This window comes from Panulirus ornatus, chromosome 9 (genome assembly GCF_036320965.1).
Source record: "Panulirus ornatus isolate Po-2019 chromosome 9, ASM3632096v1, whole genome shotgun sequence".
Classification (NCBI taxonomy): domain Eukaryota; kingdom Metazoa; phylum Arthropoda; class Malacostraca; order Decapoda; family Palinuridae; genus Panulirus; species Panulirus ornatus.
In genome coordinates this window covers 10,541,315-10,556,454 of record NC_092232.1, presented here as the reverse complement: position 1 = coordinate 10,556,454, position 15,140 = coordinate 10,541,315, and the positions used below count along the sequence as shown (strand labels likewise).

At 43.2% G+C, this 15,140-nt stretch overlaps 1 protein-coding gene across 1 annotated transcript in view; it reads left to right on the top strand.

The window, feature by feature from the left end:
• Positions 1 to 5,038: 5,038 nt before the first annotated feature.
• Positions 5,039 to 15,140, top strand: part of LOC139750197 (integrin alpha-PS4-like) — a 154,490-nt gene continuing 144,388 nt past the window's right edge. Inside the window, 1 exon segment of the mRNA XM_071664621.1 lies at positions 5,039 to 5,169. The gene's annotated coding sequence lies outside the window, so the exon portion shown is untranslated.

Sequence of the window (15,140 nt, the reverse complement as noted above, 5' to 3'; positions counted from 1 at the left end):
TTTCAACATGCGGAAGGCTTTCACCAAATCATTCTCCATGACTCTTCACATATACCATCCCGACTAAGACACCCTACATCTGCTATTCTACCATCAAGCACGTTTCACAGTCTTTCAAAGTGGTCACTTCATCTCCTCAATCACTACCTTGTTACTGCTCTCTCTCTCTCTCTCTCTCTCTCTCTCTCTCTCTCTCTCTCTCTCTCTCTCTCTCTCTCTCTCTCTCCTCACCGATGTTCCTGTTCTCTTGCGCGCGTTATTTGCCTACTTCTGAAACATTATTCTTCCAAAAGTATAGTGTTATTCGCGCAACCCATCTCTCATTTGCCCTCTTTTTCAACCCCTGTACATTCCTTTTGGCATTCTGCCGTTTTTTCTCGTGCAATCCCCATTCATTTGCACTCATTTGTAAGTGCCGCCCAAGTGCCTGTCTTTTCTCTTATCATGAGCAACTTTACTTCATCCTCCCACTCATTACCCTTTCTAATCTGCCTACCTCCAACTTTTCGTATGCCACGTGCATTTGCTTCCGCAAATATCCCTCATTTCTCTCTCACTTCCCTCGATTCATTTACTCTCAACTTTTGCCATTCTGCATTCAATCATTCCTCATATATCTTCACACAAGTCTTTTTACCAGGCTTGTTTACTCTCACCAGTGTTTTCCAGACCTTGTCTCCTCTTATTCGAAAACCTCCACAAATTTTCACTCGCCTCCTCGAGATAAGGATCAGATATTGCTACCCCTCAGCACATTTGCTTCCAAAAGCCTCCCTTACGCGCCTTTCAATTAATATGTAATCTGGTAGCACTATCTCTCCTACTTACATGCGTATACTTGTATATATATATATATATATATATATATATATATATATATATATATATATATCTTTTTAAACCAGGTATTCCCAAACACCAGTCCTCTATCAGCATACAACTCCACAAACTCTTCACCATTTCCATTCACAACACTGAATACCTCGTGCCCAAATTATACCCTCAACTGCCACATTACTTACATTCGCATTTAAATCGCCCATTATTAATAACCGGTCGCTAACAACAAAACTGCTGACACTCACTCGGCTGCTTCCAAAATCCTTGCCTCCCATGATCTTAGTTCTTATGACGAGATGTATAAGCACCAATGATCGCTCATCTCTCGCCATCCACTTTTAGTTTTACCCACATCAAAGTCGAATGTACTTTACACTCTATCACACACTCCCACAACTCCTGCTTCAGGAATAGTGCTACTCCTTCCTTAGCTCTCGTCTTTTCACCAACCCCTGAGTTTATTCCCCACACGTTTCCAAACCATTCATCTCCTTTACCCTTGAGCCTTGTTTCGCTCAGAGCCAGAACATGTACGTTTCTTTCCTCAAACTTACTACCTATTTCATGTCTTTTCTCAGCTTGTTTACATCCACACATTTAGACATCCCCGCCTGAGCTCTCGCCACCTTCAGTCTTTTCCCCTAACCCAGGGATATATATATATATATATATATATATATATATATATATATATATATATATATATATATATATATATATGGATATAAACATGGAATACATGATAACGATATACCCATAGGCAGGGAGGATTTAAACTTAGTCCTCCCGTATGGTAGACCAATATGCTGTTATCCATTAGTAGACCACAACGTGACAGAAGCTTCTGATCTCAGACCCACCGATAGTCCATAAGATCCACCGTCATACCACATGACCTGAGTGGCTAGGGGAAGCCAGTGACCCTATGTGAGTAGGCAGTATCAAGTCCTCCAACACTACGGTCAAGTTTATGTATCTTGAACGTACTGGACAGATGGAATAGATGATAATAATTTGCATATGGTCGAGGAAGATTCGAACTTAGTCTTGATCATATGGCAAGCTGGGATGCTACCCATTGGATCACGAGTCTACAAAAGCATCTTGACCTCAGACCAGGGAGCTGTTCATGAGATCTCCTGTCACATCACGTAACCTGCCAGACCAGGGGAAGCCCACACCCGCGCTTGCAGGTGTGGCCTTTCCCCAGCTTTCAAGGTTACGTAATGTAACGGAGCCTCTTAGATTATTGGTCGTTTCATTGCCCCAATTGATGATGTGTACCGTCCTTCCTGCTAAGCGGTAGGATCAGGTTCGAATCCTCCTTGGCCATACGTAAATAGTGGTCATATATATATATATATATATATATATATATATATATATATATATATATATATATATATATATATATTATGTGTGTGTGTGTATGTATGTACATTAACCGCCAAGTGTAATGCATCGAGACCAGAGCGCCCTACCAACAGCCAAAAACCACGGGTTTCCGTGGTTTTCTCGGCTGCTTCACATGCCCAGGTTCAAGCCCTTTAATAAAAGCACTTCTCCTCATGTCCATCTCATCGCTCCAGTTCACAGGCATGACTTCCTCACCCTCTTGCATATTCAACCCCTGAGCACTCGTTAAAGTCTTTTTCATGCCATCCTTTCATCTCCAGTCTGGTCTTTCCGTTCGTGTACCCCTTCATCTCTGACACATATCCCCTCTTTGTCAACCTCTCCTCACTCACTCTCGATTTAATGTTCAGACCCTCTCTGCACACCCTCCTCAGCGCACTCAACCGTATTCATATTACTACACTTCAGTTTTACCATATTATTACTTACTCATCAACCTAGCTCGCACCACAAGGTGTTCTCAAACATTTTATTAACAACACATCTACCCTCCTCCTCTGCACGTTCTCATACCCCGCATCTATGCAACCATCCGTTAAGACAACGTTGGGGCTACTGGACCTTCAAACCAACCCATTTTTGCCGTGCTAGACAGGGATTCCTCTTACCACACATACCCCAGTATATATATATATATATATATATATATATATATATATACATAAATGGACAGCTACCCGCATCACACTGCATACTGTCCTCGGGCATTCAGAACTCAAGGATCTGATCCATATAACATTGTTGGGATTGCTGTACCTTCAGGCATAACCACTTGTGACCTAACACGCAATGATCTCATCTTTCTCGCTTTCCTGAATGCACCCAGGACCGTGGCCCTCTCTCCCACCCTATGATGCACTTCAACTTCTCATCCTGTTCACTTTCCTTTCCCTCCTCAGTCTAGTACTTATGCACCTTCTCTTACTGAACGCGTCTCCCGTAATTCAGATGTTTGCAATATTGCAGGATGGATGTAGTGATGTGGTTAAATTGATTAATGCTAAGGTGTAATTTCTACCTTTCTCTGAATGTCGCTCGTTTCCCACGAATCAGTTTGAAATCCACAGTTCATCTCTGCAGTATTATAAACATGAGCATAGCCATATCATCGAGACTCTCCCTGTAACTCTACCTCATTATTATCAAATCTGCTTCCCCAAGACCTAGTGTTGTACAGATGCCGTGATTATTTTTCTTTTGTGCAGGTGTTTCACGTCTGACTACACTGGTTTTATTTGCTCATACATTTTAGGGTGGCTCTTCCTACGCGTCTTTACTAGTCAGATAGGAATTAAAAAAAGTCTTCCGTCTCATAGCTACTCCTGTAGTAGTAGTGTCCTAACAATACTATATGATCTCCTCCTTGATTTCCCCTCTCCCTTTCCCTCCCTGCCTCTCTCCACTGCTGACACAACCACTACAAACCATTTCATCGTCCTTTGGTCAGTTTTTAATGTCATTCTGCTCACAGCCACACGCGTCGTACCCACTCATTCCTTGCACGGTTAGTCCACCACACACCATGTATCGTACCAAGGCATTTCATTTTCAACTCGTCTACCATCTGCTCTATAATACTTAAGCCCCCACCATTCACCGTCATGCAACACTGTCGGGACTGCTAAACCCTCAAACTTACCCATTCTTACCCCAGCAGACATGCGCCTCAATGCAACCAGGACCTTATAGGCCGTCTGCCACGACCAGGATTCGCACCCATGTAGGCCCAACCCTGGTCCGGGCCCCATGTTGACTCACGGTAAGTGACGCTGACTACTGCACCACGGAGGCCCGTGATGGCTTGAGAAATACGCGAAAGCCTGGTGGCTCTGCCTTTCCATTTTCTGTAGGTTTATTGGATTTATCCTCCAGTTACCATCGTGGTTATATATATATATATATATATATATATATATATATATATATATATATATATATATATATATATATATACTGTATATAATATGATATATATGTTTGTGTGGGTGTGGCGTAATCAAAAAGCAGACACGTGACAATCACAGGTTAACGTGTCAACGACAAAGGAAAAATCAAAGCAGGAAGATTTGCTCAAGCGCATTCGTGTATTTCAACACATCCTCAGAAGCAAATTGTGATAGATCACAGGAGGAGAAAATATTAGACACCAATAAATGTCAACATACCCACGAAAACCCGTTAACTAAATTTTTCTGCTCTTTTTCTTTCATGGGTTACAAGTTTATATATATATATATATATATATATATATATATATATATATATATATATATATATATATATATATATATCAGGGGAGAGATAAGAGAGAAATATAAGTCAGTTGATATACAACGAAGAGACGTGGCTAGGACGCCACAAGGTAAACGCATGTTTACCATGTGGCGTCCTAACTACGTCTCTTCCTTGTATATAGTCAAACCAAATCTTCAAGTAAACACTGTTACAATGGCAGTGGTTCCTTTTCCTCCTCCTCTCATCGTATATACTTAGCCAACAGAATCCCCCATCTTCGTGGTAATCTAAAACATGCCCTGAATTTTATCCGTAAATATTTTGAATGTTCAAGACCAAGAATTCAATTAAATTCATTGATAGTCAATAAATTGTTCCCACAAATTTACCAAAGGCATCGTTATGCACAAATACACGTGTGATAGGTGAAACTTATAAGACATTGGAAATATCTGATCGCCGAGTGATTCGGTCGCTGAGTATAATGGTCGAACGACCAATATCGGCCATCGAAAAATGACCGAGTCAGCTGTGCCACTTCCTCAGTCTTGAGTAGAAAGCCGTGTTCGAAGGACGCGCTCGAAACTCGTAGAAATTAGTTCTCGATTGTTCTATGTGATGGTACTACCAGCTTCAGGTGAGAAGTATTGGTCTATGTGATGGTACTACCAGCTTCAGGTGAGAAGTATTTGCAATGGTTATAGGTTTGTTTTACAAATTTGGACATCTGGTGTAGTTTTAAGTTAATAATCTCATGTATATCTTTTTAAAAGGTAACTTTTATTTTCTATAGTTTTAAGTTGTTGTATAAGATAGTCTTATGTATTTTATATAGTTTTTAAACTGAACTAAATATATTACTCGCCTCTCAAGAACAGGTGTCCTGTTTTGTGAACAGACCTGTTAGATTTATCTATCTGTGTATTTACTGTATTACTTGGCTTTGAATTTACTGCTTTGGTGTTAGTTGAGTTTTGGTTTGATTATTTAGGCTCATAATGAAAAAAGTTCGTTACGAAAATTATCCAATGAGATGTTCTTCATTGCACTGATGTTTCTTCAATATATATGTGTGTGTGTGTATGTGTGTGTGTGTGTGTGTGTGTGTATGTGTGTGTGTGTAAACACAGGAGAGCTGAGTTTTGTTCTTACGTTTCGGCTTTCGTTGAAGCCTTCTTCAGAGAAACAAAGATAAATTCTTTATATTCCCACGAGAGTGCTACCTTGTCGAACTCCGCTCCGCGGTCCTTATTCTCGGCTGGCTTTTGTTCGTCCTTCCTCCGCAAGTGTTCCCCTGTGTTCTTTTACCGATATTTTTGCCTCTGGTCCGGTCCAAGGTAAAAAGCCCTCACGCATATGTAGCCACCTTCCACCGCACTACATTCGCCTCTTGCCACTTTGTTAGGGGTCCATGAGTGCCTATGTGGACAACAAACGTATTCGATGTCATAACGTAATCAGCCTGTTCTCTTATCCTTTTGGCAATACCTTGCTCTTTCCTCATAGTATGTGGCCAATCAGAAATTATATATATACATATATATATATATATATATATATATATATATATATATAGCCCGAGCCAAATAGCTATTTAATCGACCAATCCCTTGGGGTGGATGAACAACTTCGTTAACTATGGACCTACTGCCGCAACTAGGATTCGAACCCATCCGCTTGACCTTAGGCGGCCAATGAATGCGTCTGTTACGGTCAGGAACGCTAACCGCTACACCACGGATGTACATCAGTCTTCTTTTTATTTAAGTTTCTCTTCATTCATCGTCTCCATTTGTTCAAATCATAACAGCACATCGTGGCAGCTGTGTCCATTATGCTTCGCTTACGACCATATTTCTCACTTCTGCTGTCACCCCTCTCACGTGAGGAGCCCGCCTCATACATCATACCCTCAGGCATTTCATCTCCAGGTTGCCTACACGTTCAGGTACACCCATCTTTTGCCATCTTTTCTTCCACACGCTAGTTATTATCTCTAGCCTATCAAGGGTTAGACCATCGGCACCACCAGATCGCCTGTGTCGCTGACAGCTTGCTTGTTAGAGAATAGGTCCTCTTTTCTCTTTGACGTCACTTTTTTCCACACACCACCACTGATTTATCGTCTATCATTTTTAAGATCGTATGTAACTCTCAGACCCATTTGTGTGTGTGTGTGTGTGTGTGTGTGTGTGTGTGTGTGTGTGTGTGTGTTTCTATACTGCGCTTCACACAGGAGTAGGGTAAGGTGTTTTGGAAGGTTCTCGGTGATAAAAGTGACCTCTCGCTCACGGTGTTGCCACTTCAGAACAGAAATGTATTGAGTAGCTCAGGAAGTATTTCTTTCTTAACCCCTCTTCCTCCCCCCCCACCCCCCCTCCCATAAGACCTCCCCTGAACACCCAGCAAACCAGTGTGAAAGTCCTCTCACATGTGTGACCACAACAAACAGTGGCAACTTGACGCTATACGAGCAACAGTAAACATACAGCAATACAGCACACACTCAGAACATTAGCTTGCTCATGATACAGTGTCTGCATCCCCTCAGAAATGCACGACCACTACTGTCTTCAACCCCTGACCGACATGCGTCCGACCGACACTCATCCATATCCTTGTAGAAGAAATCACTCCTACTCAATAAAACTTGAAGCATACATACCATGCATAACGTACGACACACGTGACGTCTACTTCCCCACACTATAGACATCAACACATTTGCCATGAATGAATCAAATTTCCTCAGGACTCACACTGCCACTATTTTCAGGGAAGGAAAAGAATCACTGAGTATCTTGTCATAAATAATTCACTCGCTACATACTAAAGATATACGTCTTCCTTGTCACCTACTTACGCAGAAGTGAGCTAATCTACACACCATTTCAAACAGAACAATTAGAACAACCAAAACATTTAACTCTTGCTTAACGAAACAATAATACTTTGATCTTTTCTACTTTTTTTTTTTTTTTACAAGTGTTAGACACCCACAGAAAACCGTTATAGTCCTCAATCAGAACTTAAAAGCTCATCCTTATTCTCCTCCTGAGCAAGCTATAAACTTGCACCTTCCACATTCCCCCATCAAACACAACATACTCCCACTGTAGTGATTCGACAGGCACAGAAAAAAAAAAGAAAGAAAGCTCTCCGCATGACATACACTCATACGAATCCACATTCCCGTCATACACGAGTTACAGCTTCGTGTCGAAACTCTGGACACCCACCATCTCTTGCAAATATCGACTCAACATAGCGTAAGTTCCCCTTTACGCCCAGTATGGAACTTCCACGTTGAAGACACAGTTTAACTGGTGTGTGTGTGTGTGTGTGTGTGTGTGTGTGTGTGTGTGTGTGTGTAAGCTGTAGGTGTTGTTCACATGTGGGTTATGGTAATGTTCAGTTACAATGGTCATGGAGAACTTTTGAATGCAAACTGTCGTACTGGACATGAATTATGGAAAGGCAAAAGTACGCTTCCATAGGACAAGGAAAGAGAGAGTGTGGAACGACGAGATGAACACTACAAATTACAGGCAGAAAGAGATGACTGAAAACGAAGATACAGGTCACTGGAAAGTCACGGGAGAGATGTCTAAGGAGAGGTATGAGGAACACATGGTAGGTTCGTGAATATGTTTCTTGACAGTACGTCAAAAGTCAAAGGAGAGAGAGAGAGAGAGAGAGAGAGAGAGTATTAGTGAGTACTTATGTGATTTTTGCCTTTAAAAGGCCGGGCCAGCCGCGTAGCGCTCACCGCAGGAAAGTCTTCAGTTTACGAAGAACGAGTCGTGTGAGTTACGTGTTGTGGGTGTGTGAAGTGTTATGTGTGAGATGCGGGGAGTGTGTGTGCGTGTGTGTGTGTGTCCGTGGACTGTAAACCACTGCTCACATGTAGGTGGTGAGGCAGACGGGAGGAATAAAGACAGCAACCAGGACCAGAGACGTGGAACCTGACAGCTACTATAGGGCTGGTCCACCTACCCAGGCGGGTAGCACCGGTAATATTAACACGACTACGTCCCCGGTCGATGGCTGGCTGCTTACCTCCTACGAGAGAGAGAGAGAGAGAGAGAGAGAGAGAGAGAGAGAGAGAGAGAGAGAGAGAGAGAGAGATACGGATAGATTCAGTAAGGAAGTCGTTGGGACCCTTTGAGAGAGGAATGAGTGCACATAATATAGTTACGTGGAGGACTGGCCCCGCAGCAGGACACACACACACACACACACACACACACACACCTACACACACACACACACACACGTCCTAAGCCTGACTGATAAACCCACAAGGTGTCCAGCAGGTGTCAGGGACGCGTAGGGTTTATTTGTAAGGTTACTCATAAACTGCTTCTCTTTAAGTACCTTCGTAAGTCAAGGACTGGGTATGTATGTATATCTGTATGTCGGGTCATTGCATTACACCCGCTCACACCCCAGTCCACGTCAAGATGGATAGATATTTTTCCTTTTTTTTTTTTGTAATCTATCATTCTTGGAGGGTAACTGATGACAACGTATTTATAACTGGCGAGAGGAAAAAAAAAGGCATCAAACCTCCCAGCAGCTACAGCACTGCTGGTGCGTCTCTCTCTTCCTAGCGCACGACCGTCCGACCCCTTGCGTGTGTTGTTGTGGCCGTTACGGCCAGCCCTACCTAAGGTTAGGTCGTGTGGTTGTTGTCATGGTCGTTGTTACGTTCTCCCGAGTCACGTTTGAGGTCGTGGTCGTCGATTGGTCAAGTGCTCACCGTTCCCATCCAGTCTCTATATTAGGTTCGCTCGTTGTTTGGGATTCCTGCAACACGTAGGGTTGGGAAACGTTCTGGGAACGAGACAGGATGTGCTTACTTGCCCCATAACACGCTCAGTACTCGCCCGCACCAACCCCCCATACACACACACACACACACACAGGTCCTACGTCTCACGGGAACAGCGTCAGAGGATTATGTAGGTGTAATACGTCATCGGGACGAAAGTATGTCCTCATTTATGCCTACAGGTTACGGGAATATGGTCACTTTATGTTACCGTTTCTTGCTGTTTCCATAATGTATATATATATATATATATATATATATATATATATATATATATATATATATATATATATATATAAAGTGCGAGAAGAGGAAGTTGAGAGTGAATGTGAACAAAAGCAACCTTATTAGGTTTGACAGGGTAGAGGGACAGGTTAGTTGGGGTGTGAGTTTAATTGGAGAAACGTTGGAGTAAGTGGAGTCGTTTAGATACCTGGGAGGGGATAAGGGAGCAAATGGAACCGTGGAAGAGGAAGTAAGTCGTAGGGTGGATAAGGGAAGGTTCTGGGAACACTGAGGAGTGCGTGAAAAGACATAACGATATCTGAGAGGACAAAATGGGTATGTTTGAAAGGTACTATAGTCCCAGCGTTGTTGTATGGATGTGAGTCATGGGCTATAAATGAGAACTTGCAGAGGAGGGGAAGGGTTGTGTTAAAATTGAAGTGTTTGAGGACAATATGTGGTGTGAGTTGGTTTGATCGAGTAAGTGACTAAATGGGTAAGAATGTGTGCTATCAAGGAGTGTGTCTTTGAGAGAGTTGAAGAGGATGTGCTGAAATGGGTTGGACTTATGGAATGAGTGAGAAGTTGACCAAGAGGAAACACGAGTCAGAAGTGGAGGGGACAAGGAGAAGGGTGAGACCAAGAAAACTGTTTGGAGTGGTCGGGGCCTGAACATGCAGGAGGGTGAAGGCGTGCTCGGGATTGAGTGATTTAGAGTGATGCTATGTGCAGGGGGCGACGAGCTGTGAATGGACTGAACTAGGGCACGTCTGTTGCTGGCGCTACCTCACTACCAAACCATTCCAACATACCCTCCAGCTCTTTCAACTACACTATTACCACACATCTCTCGTACCCTTTCATTACTTACTCGATTCAACCACCTCGCACCACATATTGTCCTCAAGCATTTCGTCCCCAATACATCCACCTTCTTCCGAGATTAATTTCTGAGTCTTTGTGCTACCCTGAAAGGTTCCTGCAGCTCAAGGCTATGCTCCTTACAGTATCAGGGAACTGTAGACTCTACAATGAAAAGTTCTTTGACGAAACTGATATACTCCTGATGATACAGCCTAGCTAAAATGTGACTACCCTCGGTGTAACCTCCCGTAGTTGGAGTACGTCAAGCATCTGTCCCCTGAGTGGAATATACAAGCAGCCAGCTTCAATATCCACCTCTTCCGGTACTGCGTGTCCTCGACCCAGAGCCAGACAATGAGAAAGCGGGAAGCTGAGAGTTCTCCGCTGATTTTCGCAATGCTCCATGTCTTGTATGATGATGGGATGGCAGAGATAACAGCCCCTCTCTTTTGTAGTAAAGTCTTGGCCGAGCACAACGGCGGTCCTTCTGTAAACACAGTTTAACGTAAATGGGTTAATAACGACGTCACTGATGAGGTAAGTACTAGCCAAGAGCAACAGTAATGAAAGAATTACCAGCACATTGTACCAAGGGGTAATTATGTAAACAAGGAGTACTTGTGAACACAAGCATGATATTGACGTAAATGATTTTTTGGGTACCCTTCCAGAAATCAGTTAACCCTTAAATGGAAATGTTTGTCATAAACTAGTGAAAAAAGATCACAGTAAAACAAAGTGACGCTTATGACAGGCAATAGCATAACAGGATAGAAAAAGAATAAACTTTATCTTATCAATTTATTATACTTATAAACTAATACGCTAATTGTTTTTGAATAAATTCACTAAGGACGACAGTGGCATCTTTGTAAACGATTGTTGCCAGACACCGTCATTCCTTTTAATTTGCAATATAATGAGAAAATGGGTCTCCAAACACAGGTCCAGTCGATGGCTGCTGTTTACATATTCAATAGCCGAACGAAAGCAAAAATAATGTTGAATTAAGGAGGAACTAGGGCTGTGTCTGGGGAATATTAGTCTATGTTTTCACCATTGCGACGCGCGGTCTCACACAGAGAGAGATTAGCTTTATGATGTGCCAGCCATACATTTTAATCTCATAAGAGATAAATTACGCATCGTAAACCAAAGTCTGAATACAAAATCGGACTTTGGATTACACAGACAACCCGGATATGATATACCCCGAGACGGACATTCAGGTGGAGCGATATGGCGCAAAAGCTTTGCGCAGGAGTAGGCTTCGTTCTCAGAAAAGAGGTGGATGATGATGATAACGTTTCCCTTGACCCATTGCGTCCACAGGGGAAATACCTGACGCCAGCAGGCTCCTGGGGCGAGGCGCAGGCGTCACCGACAGATTCGTCAGTCCAAGGCGAAGGGGAGATGAGGAGAGCGACGTAACGTTGCCACAGCGTGAGACACTTTTTTTTTTGAGAGGCTAGGCTCGCTTCATCATATCTCGCGCGTGTAACCACAGCGCTGTGGTTATTCACAGCCAGTGAGAGCGTCAGGTGTATGTAGAAAATAGGACTCATTTAGTTTAGACTAAAGTATACTATATACTGTACAGCGCATCAACCTAAACCTACAGCGTCAACTAATCTCACGCACCTTATTTTAATTACCATTACAAAAATTGTCTTACCTTCCCCTTGAAGATATTCATAACCTTCAGCATTTTACCTTACTGTTCAGAAGACATATTGACAGGTTCCCCTCCACTAACTTAACTCGTAAACTTACGAAAAACAGTCTTATGGATCGTAACCTACATGGGAAAGGAAGGAAATAAACTGCCGAACTCAAGGCTTCTATATTCAGCTGAATGATTTAGTGGTAAAAGAGTGTGTGTGTGTGTGTGTTTGTGTGTGTGTCGTAGATGCATATATATATAATATGGAACCTAGGAGTTGGGGGGGGAAAATGGGTACCTGGCTCAGGCTAGGATGTCAGTTGCCTGTTCCGTCTAACACAACAAAAAAAAAAAGGAATAGCTGTTGCCGGGCTACGCCAGCAGGAGGTTACACTTCGAGTGAATAGTTACCTTTGGCGAGGTTATATCATGGAATGTACTGTCTCTCCAAACGAAGTTATCACTTCAGTTTGAATTTCCATGCCGCTGAAAGTGTCGTAGAAGGCGACTAAAAGGGAAGGGAGCGGGGGGCTGGAAATCCTCCCCTCTCGTTTTTTTTTTTCTCCAAAAGAAGGAACAGAGAAGAGGGCCAGGTGAGGATATTCCCTCAAAGGCCCAGTCCTCTGTTGTTAACGCTACCTCGCTATCGCGGGAAATGGCGAATAGTATGGAAAAAAAAAAAAAAAAAAAAAAAAAAAAATATATATATATATATATATATATATATATATATATATATATATATATATATATATATATATATATATATAATATCCCTGGGGATAGGGGAGAAAGAATACTTCCCACGTATTCCCTGCGTGTCGTAGAAGGCGACTAAAAGGGGAGGGAGCGGGGGGGCTGGAAATCCTAACCTCTCGCTTTTTTTTTTTTTTTTTCCAAAAGAGGGAACAGAGAAGGGGGCCAGGTGAGGATATTCCCTCAAAGGCCCAGTCCTCTGTTCTCAGCGCTACCTCGCTGATGCGGGAAATGGCAAATAGTATGAAAGAAAGAAAGATACACACACACACACACACACACACACACACACAGAAACGCCCTGAGTGGCATAGATCGTTGGGGGTAGGGAGACGCTGTGTCAGTGGAGAGCACCTGGACGGGAGGCGTCGACCACTGATCATCACGGACGGTAAATAACGCGACAGATGTTTGGCAGTGGCTGCCACCCTCACGCCCAGCTGCCCCCCACATATTCCAGCCGCCCGCCACAACCTTCCAGTTATCTGGTTATTTGTAGTTGCAATATTGGGGCCAGGTTTTTTTTTTATGTTACTGAAATAACCGTTTTCAGTCAGGTCAAGCGTGCGCGCGCGCACACACACACACACACACACACACACACACACACACACACACACACACCTCTCTCTCCAGGGAGTAGGTTAAACTATGTAGAGAAACTGTAAACTAATAGGGAAGGTGTCTGCAGATGTTGCCGTTTTGTAAACGCAACTACGAAGTTGATAGACTCGAAACTTCGAGGAGTCGGTGGCAAACTTTTAACAGCACTCAGAAGCCTAGTCATGGAATACTTTTTCCACTTGTAAAGTTGATATATCTAGTTTCTTACGATTACACACGGGAGATCTTTAATAGATCTTGTTCCTTATGGTTTCACATAGGAGAATTATAAGAGAACAGGGATGAATGAAACCTGTCATGCAGTAGTGAATGAGCGAACGAATAAGCGAGAGAGGGTGGGGTATGTTGGCTTGCGTGATGTTCTTATAAAGACGCGCCGCGCCAACAGCAGTCGCTTAATGTAGTAAGACTGTGTCCCGAGTTATGACACATGAGAGGAGGGTGAAGATGAATCGCAGTTACAAGGTAGAAGGAACTAAGCGGGAGATCGAGAAAGATGGGAACAAGTGCATTTGGCTGAAACGACCTTTGAGCACGACTATGCGACCCTTGGGTATGATGGCTTAGCCTCTTACCTGAGTTTTTAAGATGTAAACAGGTGCTTTTATGGTTATAAGAGCAGTGAGTGAGTGGAATGATCTGGGTGACTGAGTCGTGGAAGTTCCACAGCACGTGCGTGTGTCCCCGCCTCCAGGTCTTGGACTTTGGGCACGTGTCCCGCTGCTGCTTCCCACAGTTTTTGTGATGAGATCTACCACTCGAGGACTGACCGTTATAATACCTCCTTCTCTCCTAGAAAAGGTAAGCTATGGAAGTTTCTTCTGGGTTTTCCTTACCCCATCATCTTTCTACCTTTCTGAGTCAGCTCAACAAACACCGTCGCAGCCCTGATGAATTTTTAACTTTTTGTTTCTCTCACTTTATTTGTTCTACTCAAGATGGCCTTTGACTAGGAGATGATCTGCCCGTGTCGTGTTGATCACCATATAAAGAAAATACACAAGTTTACAAAGTTTTATGATGAAGAAGAGAGTGTAATGCTCCCCTCCTCGCACCGAACCAGTGAGTAATTACGTAAACAGCTAAGTTGAATGTGTGTGTGGAAGTGGGTATACGTGTACGCTGGTATACACAGACGCCAGTTTTATACAGAATCATCTTCTGTATACACCAGAGCGTCATACACCTTCCCTTCAACATTGAACAGCTCAGCGTGTATTGCTGTATCACTCAGCAGAACAGGAATAAACTTACCAGCCATCAGCCATGAAGAATTCCGCTGATATCATTGCTAAACCTAGCCTTACATAGCGGCCAGTGGGGGTCTCTCTCTCTCTCTCTCTCTCTCTCTCTCTCTCTCTCTCTCTCTCTCTCTCTCTCTCTCTCTCTCTCTCTCTCTCTCAGGTGGTGTTCAAGCAACAAAGACTTGGGTTTCATATCATCCACTGAGGACGATAGTACGCCATCCTTGGGTACACTAGCCCACCGTTTTGACCCGACCCCTCATGAATGTGAGTCAAATCCCGAGTTCGAAAAGGTTAAGATATCGAAGCATTAATTGTTGAACACGACGGGGCTTCTGGGTATTGATGATGATGCACTGGCCTTTAGCGGTGAGGTCCTTAAACTCCGTCTATCGCCACACCCAAGGGTCGTACCGATGTCCTAAGCGGACGAAGCATT